The sequence below is a fragment of the Ambystoma mexicanum genome, chromosome 1p (genome assembly GCF_040938575.1).
Source record: "Ambystoma mexicanum isolate Mex_15411 chromosome 1p, UKY_AmexF1_1, whole genome shotgun sequence".
NCBI classification, from domain to species: Eukaryota; Metazoa; Chordata; class Amphibia; order Caudata; family Ambystomatidae; genus Ambystoma; species Ambystoma mexicanum.
Window position 1 is genome coordinate 958,144,472 of NC_090921.1, and position 16,162 is coordinate 958,160,633.

The window sequence follows — 16,162 nt, forward strand, 5'->3', positions numbered from 1 at the left end:
CGGTAAGGGTTAACGGTCACCGGTACCCTTACCGGTGACAGTTAACCCTTACCGCCTTCCGTGTAATGAGGCCCTAAACATTTTAAGCCACTTTTTTCTTTTTTTTTTACAGGAATGCTCCTCATCCTGAAACTGTTGACGTGTTCAACATGCAAACTCCTTAAACGTTCGAGAAGTTTAACGAATCTAGACGAAAATATACATACGTAATTGCCCGGGGCTACTAACCTGCCTTATGTGAAATTCAGAGAGTTTTGAAGGCTACTCTTTAATCTGGTAGCATCCTCTAGGGGTTGCAGCGACAGAGTGCACCAGCTCTCCCCGTGTGAGGGCCTTGAATCCCTTCACAAGCCGCTTCCATGGCCATGCTGACAGCATCAATAGTGTTTGATACAATGGCGTATTCGCCTGCTCCCTTCTTAAAGCATGCTTCGTCACTCCCGATTGTTGTCGCTGCGCTTTGGAGTGGCATTCTTTTGTAGTTCCCAGTATTCACTTCGCTCAGTATGTGTATGCTGTATGGGGTGCACACAAGTGCCTTCTTAATCTTATTCCTGTATTTAGGACTTTCTTGGATGTGATATGATATGATATGACATTTATAACGCGCCTATACACAAGGGGTTCGAGGCGCAACGAGGCAAGGGAGGGGAAACGGGGAAGACAGACAACGATCGTACTAGGCCAGGTGACATTGCGATTGCACAGATGCAGGGGAGGGTGGGAAGGGAAAAAGTGCGAGGGGGAGGGGAAGAGCAGCACATAGGATAACAGAAAATAAATAAAAATAAATGTGGCCAGTTGGTGGCAGGTGCAAGGGTAAATGCAGACATCAGGTGTGAAGTGCTAGTAGGGGCTGTAGCGATACAGAAACAGCCCCAGAGTGCAGGGGTTGCCAAGGGGGCAGTGCAGGTGTGCAACTGGAGGGGACCTGGGCCCGAGAACAGAGGGTAGCCAGGTGACCAGTGCAGTTCCATTTTCAGCCAGGAGTCCAACAGGGGAGAAGAGGAGAGAAAGCAGAAGCCAAGAGGAAGGTCTTGAGGTGCTTCCGGAACTGGAGATGGTTCTCCTCAATTTTCAGAGAGGCAGGGAGGCTGTTCCAGAGGGAGGCCCCAGCCGTAGAAAGATCTACCACCAAATCGTTGCTTGGAGAAGCGACTGACCCTGAGGGAGTTGGAGGCGGATAAGCAAAGAGCTCGAGAAGGAAGATATTTAGGAAGAGAGAGTTGGAGGCATTGAGGCCCAAGCCCCAGAAGGCTTTGTGGACAATGCAGAGGGTTTTGAACTTAATCCTCGCAGCCACTGGGAGCCAGTGCAGAGATTTCACTCCTGGAGAGATACAATCCGTGAGCTTGAGGCCAAGGACACATTTTGCAGTCCTGTAGAGTGTACAGTGTAGGGTGACCAGATTTTAAAAGTAAAAAAACAGGATGGGCAACTAACATAAAAGTAGGACTAACTCTTAAAAGTAGCTGTCAAGCCACTACAACTTCAGTAGCGGTTGAAGGAGAAGGGGGGATTAAGTGTTACTGTTCAAAGAAACACATCACCAGGGACGTCATTTAGGAGGTGCAGGGGTCGTACTTGTGACCCCTGAGGTCTCCCTTGCTACCCCTAAAAAAAATCTTTTTTTTCTTTTTGTTTAACAAATTGAAGTTCCTGGGCTGTGGCCAATGCCATGTGCCTCAGTGTTTCTAGAGTGGCTGGCTTTCTTGTTCAGGCTTCTTAAAAAAAAAAAAAAAAACAGGAGAGTAGTGACCCTAAATAAGAAATAATTGGAATGGCAAATAATGTGTCTTACTGGAATTCTAAACAATAATTGGTAGACTCATTAAAGGTTTATTTCAGGCACACTTCAGGGGGTGAGTCACTTTTTGAGTTTGCTCTTAATCACCTCAAATTCACAATGCAGACAAAATCCTCCAAATAGCATTTAGAGTAGAATGAGCATCCATTTCGGACTATGTATTTTGCTTTTCGCAAGTTGCAGTTATGGCATGTTTTTTCTGCTGATACATATAGTGATCCATGCTTGTATGAAATGTATATCACATTACAGTAACCATATTTTTCATAAAAATAATGCAGACAAAATCCTCCAAATAGCATTTAGAGTAGAATGAGCATCCATTTCGGACTATGTATTTTGCTTTTCGCAAGTTGCAGTTACGGCATGTTTTTTCTGCTGATACATATGGTGATCCATGCTTGTATGAAATGTATATCACATTACAGTAACCATATTTTTCATAAAAATAATGCTATATGATGCTACTTCCTGTTTTGTGAAGCGGTAAACGTTTGTGTTCCATCGGTTCCCGTGATGTCACTTCGGGTGGGGTCAAATGACATCACTTCCTCTGATATCATCAGAGGTCAAGGGTCATGTGATGTCAGTTCTGTATCATAATTAACTTATCACAAACTAACACCATCTTAAGTTGTAAAATGCACCCTTTCTTCTGTACGAGCTGTGCCTACCAGCTATGAAGACCTACTACCAAAAACCGGGACCACTGCAGTTTCCAATGGAAACATAATCTTAACAAAGGGGGACAGACTTCCAATTTCTGATGATTTGAAATGTTGTTTCCTCCCCTTCAACTAAAGAGAGCCTTTATGTACATCTTGTGGTGCATATAAATGCCTTTAATTGCTTCTGAATAATCCTATCGAAAGCCTTTCCCAACGACATAAATCACTCTTTGGATCTTTGGTATTTCTCTGCGCTATGAGTGCTAGTAACTTTTCAGTTACTAACCGCTAAATGCGCTAAAGCCAGGTTCAGGCTTGACATGTTCTCGTCGGCGGTGTGGGTACTTGAGTCAGCAAAGCATCCTGCTGGCGCGAGTGCTGCCATTCCTCTATTTACCCCCGCACGTTGTCATGGGCAACACGAACATGACTAACCAGGATAAATGCAAGGTTTCATTAATATCCGAAAATAGGCGCGTAAACGAATGCTGAATGGCTTGAAGTTCTCTGGAACTGTGTTCTCTGCGCAGTATGCCAGCGTCATGCCTCAAAGCAGTACCCGCCGTGCGTCATCTGGAACCGAGCGCACGGCGCTTATAAGTTACCTGTAGTGCACTCGCGGGCTTCATGTTCCTTTGCCGTTTGATTCAAGTACACGTTTGAGAGTCATTCATTTCTGAATGTGCTGCAAAATGTTTGCCATGCTGCGAAAAAGGCCCAAAATATAGTATTTTCCTTATGATTAGCCGGATTGTGAAATGCATGTGAATTTCTGAAATCCAGTGGCCACAACACCAGTACCCACCCACAGGCCCTGCAAATCACAGGCATAAAGGACCTCTCCTTGTGAAAGATTATTTTCAATCCTGAGCCACAATAAGGACTTCTGTAATGGGATTCTGCCTGTACCCATTTTACTTAAGCATAAAACCTGTCAAATGTACATAATTATGTTGTAACATTTCCTTTTTCCTGCCACAGAATTTGGAAATCAATGCACTGTATCCTGGGGGATCTGGTTAAGCAACAATCAACTACCAGCTGATGTGACCAAATGAAACACACACCTGTAGCATTACCTTTGACTCCCTTTGATTTGAGGGCCTCAACTGGCAGCTTGGAAGTGGCCTCAGACACTTCCCATTTAATCATCCTTGAAGTTGGATTATGCAAAAGCCCTGACAAGCCTTTCCTTCTCCAACCTTTGCTTGTAGGCCTTCAACAATAAGAAAAAAAAACGGATACAATTGACACGATTTTCCACAATTAGAATATATGTGTTCTCTAAACGATTGTCTTACTGCAGTCTTTACGTTAAGCTCGTGAAATGAATGCAGTTTAATGATTTATTTTAGCTTGTGCCTACGTACACCTTGTGTTGCGCCGCGGGCCCAGCCATGGACAGCGCTATGCTCTTTCTACTGTAGAGTAAGTTAGCGCGATACACCTGTCACAGCACCGCCTAGTACTCTCTCATTACATGCTAGAAGGGTTTTTTGTTGCATTTTTTAAAACCACCATAACATTACTGGTAATCAGCTTACAAACTTACTTGTTACCTGTTTGATCTTTTTATTTTGGTTGCTTTCCAAACTATTACAGCCGACTGGAAACATTTCGATCATATTAACCATAAAATCTGGTGGAATTCCATCTGTAACATGCACAGATTAGAAAGATGCACTGCCTCTTCCCCATGTCTTCTGCGTAAACATGAATTGAAGTGGAACGCTTTTTTGGATTTTCTTTCTATTGATGTCTCTTCTCACTAAATATGAATGTCACTTTTTAGGTTATCCCATTTCTCTCCCTCCCAATCTGCCCCCCCCCCCTGGCGTCTGTCCCGTTTGTCTCCATGTCTTACCCTCTGCTCAAAATGTTGATCTATCTAATATTGTATACTCACATGCCTTGGTACTTTCGGTAATTCTTCTCTAATATTAAGTTGTTTCACTTAATCTTTTCTGCATGCATAATTATAACTCTTACTAATGGCATATGGCTATGCTCCATTAATCTGAATAAAATTTTCTAAACCAAAAAAAAAAAAATTACAAAGTCATACCTTAAGACTCATTGTTGTTATGCGGGGGAACACAAAAGGTTTGGTGCTGCAACGTGACATGTTTCAACTGTTACAAGAAACGTCTGTGATCAAATTGTGGATTAAAGAAGTCAACCTTTTCCCTTTTTTTCTCAATGTGTTCTTTTTTTCTCCATTTCTGATTGTACTTTTTTGTTTGGCGCTTTGTAGAAAACAAACCTATCAATGTACTTCGTATTCACCAAAAGAAGACATGTTATTGCTTTGCAGACAGTTGCCTAACCCTATTCAGCTTCCAGTTTTATGCTATAGGAAGGAGGGAGGCAGTGGAGTAACTTTGCTGAAAATGTTGGGGGGGACATGACATCTGAAGAAAAGTTGCCCCAGCCAAATGAATGGGGACAAAATGATGTGCCATGAAAGTTGGGGGGGACAAACACCCCTTTACCCCCCTAAAATTACGCGCATGGAGGGAGGGGACACACAGAGGGTAAAGGGAGACAATATGTAACACACGCCACCCACCAACTAAAGAAAAATTCCACCCTTCACAATTTCAAGGGAAGGCGTCCTTCATGAAGTTGGCTACTGTCACGCCAAATGTCTGTCATAATGCGCTTAGGTTTTCTTTTCAAAGGATCCCTTTTTCTCAAAATTGGAGAACAGAGAAGACATTTCCCAGTTTCAGTCTTCCACTGACGGTCCTCACTATGATTTCCAAAGTTTCAAAATCTCTCTTCACCACTCTAAGGGACCTGAAAAACCAGAATCGCTAAGAAGAATATGTGTCTTTTCAAGATGCTATTCAATTATTGGGACTATATGTGGGGTACATTTGCCAGCCCCAACAGAAACACCCCCTACAACAAAAACCACATTTCCACATGTCATCCAAAAGTGGCTGTGCTTTCTTTCCCTGCAGCAGGGGTGGCAAGCTTTAAACACTGCCACTACAAAGGATGGCTGCATTTGCTTCTTTCATCTAAATCAAGCAGAAAATGACCTGTGCTCAGAACGGCATCACCTTTTTATGTTCTGTCATGCTGATTACTAAAGCTGCACACATGACACCCAAGAAGGTTTTGCAATTTACTCTTGATTTCATCTTTCGCAAAGTTGTGCTCTTCATGGAAACCCCTCCTGGCATGTTTTATTTCTGCTGAGTAGCAAGAAGTGGGGCAAAAACATTCCCACAACAGCTAATGTACTGGGAAATCACTTGAAAAGCAAAGAATTGGGATTTCTACTGAAACACAGCATGAATTTACTTTTGGAAATAAACTAACACGCGCAAAGCACTTCAAAGAAAAGATGCTCTCCCTTGCCTTGTGTCAGTTACAAAGAAACTATGTTTAGCATCTCTCTGTGTCCAGAATCTGACCTTATCTTTAAAAGCCTTTCAGACAATTAATGCTGAGAAACCAGATTCGAGAATAAAAATGAACCCTTGTAAACCTGCTTTTGCAATGCAGTGACGTGAAATTTTGAAAACTAAATGGGAAATACTGTAGCTCGCACAGAAACACAATTGTACATTTGGGGAGAGGGGCTGCAAAGACATATGTATATTGTGCTCTGTGTTTTTCCTCCCCAAAAGAACTTTAACAGCCTGGCTGAGGCTCAGGCATTCCTGTCAGACCAGTTTGGTTTAAAACCCTCCTGAGGAACCATGTACAAATGGGGAAACACGTGTCGGGGGATTGAATAAGAGAAAGAAAAAGCCACTGCTAATAATGAAGATGAATGTTGAAAATTGACAATTAATTGTTGAAAATTGAAGAACAACAAAATTAAATCAGTAAAATTAAAAAAAAATCAATAAATTCAAACATTGATTTGGAGCGCATGATCTAAATGACTGGTGTTTAAATTCATTAAAGTAATTATTGGACAAGCAAAATAAGACTAAGGAGGTCATTACGACCTTGGAGGTAGCCACGCCGCTATACCTTGGAGAGCCCAGTATTTCCCCATTCCAGGAACCCAGACCCTGTACATCCCCATTCGAGCCCCCATAGGGCTCAATGGAAATGGGGAGGATGCAAACAACTGGTCCGTTAATGACGGCCCATTGTTTGAATCCTGATCTACTCGCGAGACCCGCTAAGGACGCCTGATAAAACCAGGCGTCCTTAGCGGGTCCCGCGAGGAGACCTCGTAATGAGGCAGTAGGGGGTAAACAGGGCTGGCAGCTCTACTGGCCCCGTTAAACCCCTACCACCAGGGTCGTAAGGACCCCCTATATGTGTTTTCCTGGCCCATGGTGAACTGGAATAACAGAAAAATTGTATTTCGGTGTGAATCATAAATGGCGCAGACATGAAAGTTGATGAAAAGATGCCAAATGAAAGTAGGCATATATGGAACCATTTGTAGAACTTTAGGTGTTTTGTTTCTCCTAATAACAGTGAAATTGCGCCAAAGGGCAAAGCAACAGCGCACAGAATTGGCATTTGAACCAGCATATTCCTTGTGAAATATGGGATCTGCCTACCCGATTTAAGGGTTTTGTTCCACAACTTATTTTGGCAAAAGTAACTATGGTGAAACAAAGCAAGTCATAAAATGCACACACTTAAACTGATGTCACTTCCCTGGAACCAATCCGGCCGCAGGGAGGTGGCAACATCCATTGCCTGACATATCCTACTTAAGAGGTATGTCCAGATTACTTCCATCCATATTGTAAACATTCTGTGATGTCATTCTGTCTATAGAAGAGTGAGGCATAGGGAGATTCAGGACATTCAGAATTCACCCTGCAAGATTCCAAGACTCCAGAACCAAGACCAGAGGTAGCTGATCCCGAACCACCTATCCTGATCCAGATCCAATCAGAACCATCCATCTAGGTCCAGGCAGAACCACTAATCCATGTAGAAAAGAGGAGAGGCCACTGATCCCCTTTGGGAGAATCCAGCAACCGGACCCTTTGCCCAGCTGAAGCATCCCGCTGTCCACAGAGACCAGACCCCTTTTGCCCAGCTGTTCCCATAAAGGAGAGCCCAGCAGTTGCCCAGTGACCAGATTCTTGCCTTGCTGTCCAGAGAGCTGTCCAAATAACCCAACTCAAGTGCATTTTGTAAGTATCACCCTCCCCAGTATCAAAAACTGCATACACCGGTCTGTTACCTTGCATTCTGCCCTAATCCTATACAAATCATATAAGAACCCTAGTAATCTCATGAATTGTCAGCATCCTCTGTTTATCCTGTCCTTAGAAGAATCTGTGTTAATCTCCATGTGTTAGTGTAATTCTTTTCAAATCATTTCAGCTATCTGTGTACGTCCCTAGTTCCATTTTTGAAATAAAGTAATTCATTCCCCTATAAAGAGGAATGCGGCGAGAATTGGTTAAAATTGCAAATTAACCCCCTTCGTGCAGTGTCTTTCTTTAATAATCTAGCCACTAAAATACGGTCTCAGTAGAATTAATCATTTTGTTAACAAAACCGATTTTTGCCTGCGTGATTGCTTTTATTATCAAATCCGATTTTCAATCCCATAAAGAAACCCATACTGTCACCCCGTAAAAAGTCATACTTTCACTTCAGTATCCTATCTGTTATGTGCCTTTGTACCCATCAGAAAAAATGAATTCCAATTGTAACTGTTTAGCCCATTTCCTTAGCTGTTTGCTTGTTTAAAATCTGTGAAAAATAAGAAATTTCAATTCTGCCACGTGTGATTTTTGCTGCATTGATTTCCTTCCACATCAATTTTCTTACCTGTATTCATGTTGCTTTAGTTCCCTGCCCAGTAGCTTGTAAGCTTCCTTGCCTCTCTAGTACAGCCACACATATTCCTGTCCTACCCATTCTACTGCACATGTAAACTGACCTCTAATTATCCAGTGAACTCGGAGTGCCATTTTGCTCCTTTTTCAAGGGTTTCATTTTCTTTTTGGACTCCCATTCTAGGGTGGTTGATTGAATTTAAAATCTGATTGTTCAATATCATTTGTGACTCCTTGCCACTTTTGTCCACCCACACAGAATTTAGTCAGCAGGGGTTTCGGGGAGGTTTGATTTTGCATTTGAATTTAAATATAAATATTTCATTATTACACACCGGCCTGGTTCATGGTCTATTTTGACACGGGGTGTTTGTTAAGGTGGGTATGAGACGGGTTGGCTGCCTTCTCAAAGCAGAATCTGAAATCAATAAAATTAAAAGGGATTTTATTGGACACAACATCCCTTGCCAGTGGAAAGAGTCCTGGTCTGGAGTGTGCTGTGTCGTAAATTCTGTTACACAGTGGGGGCTTGTTTGCCAGGATTGAAATAAATGTTTCCACCTGTGACAGCTTAACGCAGCAGGCTAACCCAGAAAAGGTAGTGATCCTTTTTGTGGTCAGAAAACTGTTACACTGTAAAAGCGCCATCCCAAAATGTAGACCCTAAGTATAAGGCCTGTGTGTAAAAATAAAGTAAAATTAACCCTGAACTAGACAACAGCAGAAAACAGATTTGTCTTTATATGAATAATTTAATAAAGGAAGATCAGTCTTCATAATGACCACAGTGGAGAGAAACATGGCTAGGCAGCACCTTCTGTACAAACTATTCATTAGAGGGGAATGGGCAGAGCAAGATCAGGAGGCCTGTCTAGTAGACATGATGCAACAGCTCACCTCCATAAACATGGATATGTGTCGGGACAGTGGCCTATTGCATCAAGCCCTGACTGAGTTTTATATGACTCACAGTATCAAAGAGGAGCAGCTTAAATTGGCCCAACTTTGTGTGTATATATATTTCCACCTGATGGTCATTGAAGAAAAGTATTGGGAAAGTGCAATCTTCATGCAAAACCAGGCTGAGCTCTTAAAACAAATCCAGAGTGAATTAAAATTAGTAGAAGAGAAATTGCAAAAGAGCCAACATTCTGAGGTAGAATCTGAAAATCACATCAAACAGTTAAGAGGAGTTGGCAGTACAGCAACAAACCAACTCCGAGCAAAAGGCCCAATTAGATGCATTAAATGTGGAGTGTCCAGAGTCTGCTCAGAGCAGACAACCACTTTACAAAAGCAGATTGAGAAATTGGAAGAGGAAAATAATACATTCATTATTAAAGAACTCCACTCACAAACATAATTTGACTTGGAACACCAGAAATTAAGTGGCTGTCAAGCAACAAAGGGACGACCTGACTGAACAGTTTGGCACCATGTATCAGGAAAAAGATGCCCTATACCAAGAAGTGTGCAAATTAAAAACAGACCTAAAGACAAGTGATTCAGACCTTTTGGAACTGGCAGATCTAAAAACTGAATGTGAAAACTTAATTGGGCACACAAGACAAGTAGAAGGTGATCTAGAAGAGAACACCCCCGCTAAAAATGCGCAAAATCAGGAGATGCATCTCCTGCCACAAAAATGGTCTCAGTGTTCCCAGGCAATACAGGGAGCACAAAAAGACAATGAGGCCCTTTTTGATGAGAACAGGGGACTCCAGAGCCAGGCAGCAGCTCAAGAGAAGGCAATAGAGGTAAGCCAAGCCCTGCTAGCAGAACAAAAGGCTCAGGCCTCTGCCTACCATCAGGAAATAGGGGCTGAGAGGGAGAAACTTGAGCTGTTAGAAAAAGAGTATGCTAGGCTGAATCAAAACTTGAGAGATCCCGAACAAGTAGAGAGGCACATGGCCACCCCTAATCACAGTGGGATGCCCTCTGTACCAAGGGCTTCAAACCCATTTACCACATTGTATGCGCGAGGCACTGCTGGCTTCATGTTGGCCAGTTCACAAGAACCAGGAATCATGAGGCAGCCAGACTCTAGTAGGTCCAGCATAGTTGAACAGGCAGGCCACAGCCCATCAGAGATTGATGGACGGGCGTCTCTGTACATATTCCAAAATATTATGGCCAATGTATCTGACCAGAAAGACTCCTATAAGGAGAAACTCAGGGAGCTATACTTGAAGAAACATCACCTACAAAGGGAGTACTTGGTTCGTTTTGCAGAAAAAAAGAGCATGAATTGTGGCCCCAAAAGAGTATTCTGAAAACCTCCACCCAATCAGGGCAGTAGGGGGGGATTCTTCACCAATCCTGGGAGCAGGGAGGAGTCAGAACACTACTCTCCTGTGCAAAAAAGGGGGTTCAAAGGGAGTGACCCAGATAGACCAAAGTATAACAGGGGAGAAGAAACTAGGTCCCACCATTCTGAGAGAGACTCCCAAGCTCAAAGAATTAGGCAGTGCCTAGAGGACAATGAGGGGACCTCAAATAGCAGCAGCTCTGAATCTGAGGGTGAATGGACTCAGATGAAGCAACAAAAGAGAGCTCTGGTGAAAGACCCCATTCAACAGATTAAAGCTATTAGAAATGTCATGACTTTATATCACAAAAATGCCAAATATTCTGTCTTGGAGCATCTGGAGCTATATGATGATGATGATGAATACTTTTGACATTAAAAACAGCCAGAATTGCATTTTGTTTGCCAAATGGATGTTCTCTCCAGAGTACTCCAGCTTCGTTGCTGGGCTGGAAGACCAGGACCATTCATGGTGGTCCACCTATAAGGTGGTCATCTTGAAATACTTCTCCACCCACAGAAACCCTCAGGAGGCTCACAAGGTGGCCTACAATCTGCAGTGTGGAGAGGATCAGGCCCCAAGAGAATTTGTGTAGGAGCTAAAACTGGCATTTGCGCAAACCACTAGGCGGGTGCGCACGAATAGTAGGGAATTTATATTTCATGCACTCCCAAAATATATAATGACACAGCTGGTAAGAGATTTTCATGATAATGGGACCCTACACTGGGCAATAGAGCAGGCTACCCGGATCTACAAAGTTCAAAAACCTGTAGAAAACCAAACCAAACCAAAACCCCCAAACCAACCAACACCCCCACTGCTGTCAAGGTGGCGGAGGTGAAGGTTGCCCCCATTTGGACCTAGAAATGGGGGCGGGGCAAAAAATACACCATGCCAAAACCATCTGAATCAGAGGCAAAGAAGACCTTCTGATCAATCAGAAGCAGGTGGTAGTCAGGTAAACTACCCCACAAATGTGACCTCTAACTTTGCTAATTACATCAGTCCCAGGTATAAAGGCACTAGACCCATCTTGGGGTGCATGCGGACTTCCACGGCTCAAGGGGGGGGGATCCCTTCAGTTGAGTACTGCCTCAGGAAACTTCCCTCCTAACTTCCCTGAGGATGGCAGTAATCCTCAAAATCCTGGGTTAAGTTTCTTCCCCAGTTACCTTCCAAACCCAACATGCAGAACAACCCTCCTTTCTCTCCCCGCTTTCAGGAGTCCAGACCACCCAATCCAGGAGAGGGAGGTCAAGGGTGGAGGGTTACCAAGGGAATCCCCAGTACCCAGGGTACTCCAGGAGAAGGGATAGTTACCCTTCCCGAGAACAACCAAGATTTGATCCAAGACCCCCGTACCAGCCGGAGCGGGTGACCCAACTGGAGCGCCAGGTTCAGAACCTAACTCAGGATCTGAGTCGCATGTTGAGGGCTCAGGAGAACCCACAGATGAATATGGCAGCTCCGAATACCTCAAACCAAGGGTCTGGCACCCCAGAACAATGGCAGGGAGAGAACCCCGACAACCCACCGGTTCCAGAGGAGGAGGCACGGGAGGAAGGGGGGTGCAAAGCCATAGATAAAGCTTCCTTCCTCACCCGTGAAAAGCCCCTAGACAGCATAGAACCAGAACTAAAATCTCCTGCCCACAAAAATCTGCAACCCAGGGAACAGAGGGTGTGTAGGAGAAACAAAGAAACCAAAAAGGCCCATTTTGTGGAAGAAGTCAGTGTCCTCCAGTTTGAAGGGGAAGAATCCTTGGAGGATTCTGGGAAGAAAGTCTTCTCCTTCAGAGACGGGGGAATTCCTCCCAAAGAAAAATGGGTCCCAAGAGACCAGAACTCAGATTGGATAGGTGTGGGGACTGATTCAGAATCACCAATCCCTGAACCCCAGAAATGTTACCCAGAGAACATAATGATCACAGAAGGATCCTCCCCACAAACTGGTTCTAGTGACTGTCTCCAAGAAGGGGGGGATAGCACAGAACCAGAGGAAAAGGAGGATTCTCAAATTCCCCAAATTAATTCGGGTGGCCTCCAAGAAGGGGGGGGGGGCAGCACTGCACAGAATCAGGAGAGAAAGTGGAGCCTGAAACTCCCCAAATATCAGAATGGCAAATTTTGTTTTCAGATTCCCAAGCTCTGACACAGAATACTGTCCAAAATCCCAGTGTCGGAGTGCAAAATAAAGAAATTAACCACCCAGCTTGCTCAAAATGCCCATTACCTTTTCCCATCGGAGGCGAAAGAAGTTAGATTCTACGCCCCTGTCTGAGTGCATGGGCAATGTGCATTTTCTAGCACCGGTGGACACTGGATCCCAAGCCACTGTTCTGTCCAAAAGGGCCTTTGAGCAGATAAATTCAGGAAGGGGGGAGAGACACCAGATCCCTCTCACCCTCTTCCTGGACAACTCCAGAACTTTGATGGGAATTAAATTCCTGTCATAGTCATGACTCCAGAGGGAACATATCTGTTACATATGTTTTCATAATAACCTGTTTCTTCTTCAAATTTTCCATTGCCAGTGGTACAACTGTGTCACACTCAAGGAAAGGTGATCTTCCAAAGACTTCATTACATGCATATTTCTCAATATCCACCAATTTCAGCTCGCTCAACACATTGCAAGCCATTTTATAGAACCCCATGTCATGGAAATCCTAACTCATCTCAAGACCAACTCACTCACTATTTTTCAAACCTTGTAGTCTTCCCTGTACCCACTAAAGCTCCTCTGAAGACCGTATGTGAAAGCTATGTCTGTGACTGTTCCCTACTTCATCATTAAGATTCCTTCCATACACTAAAATCCCACTTAGAAGTTGGTCTACGACTATTGCACGCTTGCTCACTCAGGATGATGTGACCCCTAATCTCTGTATGTTGCATACACTTCTCACAATCTCATGTTTTAGTAATTTATCTACTGGCCAATTTCATGCACCATTAAAAACAAGAAGAGTCTTTGGCTCTCACATCAAAGGATGCCCATAAGAAATTAGTTAAGTCTGTTCCCTTCAACAATGTTCAACCATGGAATCCTCCCAGAGTTGTTATATCACGTTTGAGTTTGGATTCAAATCCATTTCTTAATTACAGCCTTCCTTTCTAAATGGACAAAGTTGTTGGCAATTCTTCTAACATGCTGTCACCCAGGTTCTAAATACTGGGGTGCCACAGGGATCATCCCTCATATTTAAAAAGAAATGTGTTGATTAAGTATTTGTACTAGGTTAATAATCAACAAAACACAACAATAAAAACATGTACGTAATGAACATTAACAGGGGGAGCTATAAATCAAAAGCATATCAATCTTGGAGATCAGAATCATGCATCAAACTATTACGTATAGAGGGTATATATTTCCGACACCTCCACATTGTCTCCAACCATCGGCAGAATTAGTGAGTCTCATGCTATGGAGTTTAGTCGGAGTGAAATATGCTCTTTGAATAATTTGAAAATGCATTTCTCTATTTTTCAAGCCGCAAGAACATATCCGCTGTGTCAATTGGAATTTCAAAATCTTCTGCCCACATGTCGGCCAGAGTGGTATTTCTTTAATTAGCTATGCATGAGTTATAAAATGTTCTAATCCTACGGTATTCTAGGAGATCCCTCCCAAACTCAGTTTCATATTCTGACGGTTCTGTGGTTCGCAATGTGTTAGTCGTTTTTGATCAAATAGCAGATTGCATGGTTTTGAATTGGAGCCAGTCCCCGTTGATCAATCCTAGAAGATCTTTAGCCCCTGAAAACCGCATGAGGTGTGAGTCATCAAGCAGATCCAGAACTTCACACCCTGGCACAGGTGGATGAGAGTGTGGGTACTAAATGTTAATAAAGCTATAAGAGAGATCCATAAGGGGGGTCACATGTACATCCGTCCCCGTGAGTGTTTGCATCATATGCCATTGGGACAATGTAGGACCAAGTATTGGGTGTCTTGCAAGGGCTTTTGGAAGTTTGTGTGGCGGGAGGGCTAACATTTTATGCGGGGAGAGAGGTAGAAGCGTTCACAATTCTATAGAGTGCCAGCTGGATGTATCACATGTGTTTAGCCTATGTTAAGCCCAACATACCTGGGCTGCAAGATAAAACATCCTCCAAGAGGGGCGTGGGAGACCCCTGTCCACTTTGGAGGCCTACAAAATACATGTGTTCTGCTGTGTTTTTTTGGAGCGCAATATGAGTTTCCTGATGTGCCTATCTAGATCATCATACATAGATTTTTGTCAGTGACGTCAGTATCATGGCTGGCATATATATCAGTGTAGAGACGTATTCATTTTAAGTCATTGACCATACCCGTAAGCGAGAGGGGTAATAAACTCCACTTCACCATATCCGGTTTGATTTTGTCCAGTAAGAGACCATAATTCAGACCCTCCAGCTTCCCCAGATTGCTGTCAACCCTCCTGCGTCCCAGGGAATAATTGACAAGGCATCACCTTGGATTTGTCCCAATTTATACTATACCCTGCTATGGGGCCATACTGTTGCAGTTATTGTGCGTACTCAGGGGAGGGACCGCAACCATTGACTAATATATATTGGAATGTCAGTCATGTATAATGAAACTTTATGTTCCTCATTGCCCTTACTAATACCAGACCATTGGTTATCCATATGCAGTTTTGCAGCTAAAGGTTTGATCGACAGTGTGTATAAAAGAGTGCCAGTAAAGAGAGCGAAGTACGGTCATTAGTGTATACACTGGCCTGTGGACCATCGTAAAGTAGCTCTACAAATTGAGTAAACCTGCCAATCATGCAGAATTTTTGAAGAACCACGAACATGTAGTCCCATAGGACTTTATCAAGGGCTTTTACAGCATTTAATGATAGTACCACATCCTCACGGCTCGAGACTCCCTCAGGAAATATGCAAAAACCGTCTCACGGTTGTCTGATAAATGCCTATGCAATATAAAACCCGTATGATCTCAGTGGACGAGTTTGGGTAGGAGATATTCCAATGGTCGCGCTAGACATTTGGCAGGATTTTCGCATCTGTATTAATTAGCAATACTGGGGGAAGAACTACAGTGAGTAGGATCCCAGCCATTTTTATGAAAAACAACAGTGCTTGCCATCAGCATGGAGGTTGGTAAGTGTCCTAACTCTGCTGCCTCTTGAAACACCTGTTCCAATCTGGGGGCCAATGAGTCTATCATTAATTTTTAAATGTTGATTGGCAATCCATCCAGACCCAGTTCCTAGCAGTAGAGAGACCTATAATTGCATGACAAACCACCTCATCCGTATTTGGGGCATTCAGAGAAACCAAGTTGGCAGTTGCTGCAATTGGAGGGAGCAATGGTTCTAATTCTAATTATTATAATAATTATAATTGGTTATTTATCATGCACTTGAACTGAATAACTTCAGCCCTTTAAGATGAGTAGCAATTACCCTGGAGATGGATGGGGATGCCGAAGTTACTCAACATCAATAATCAAAAGTTAGTTGGTAAAAAGGATAACTGTTTTATTTTCATTTGTCTAAAACAGGGAGCATAACGAACATCAACGAATTCGCTCGATCCTCTTACCCAACAAAATTCATAAAAAACAGTGCTTTTA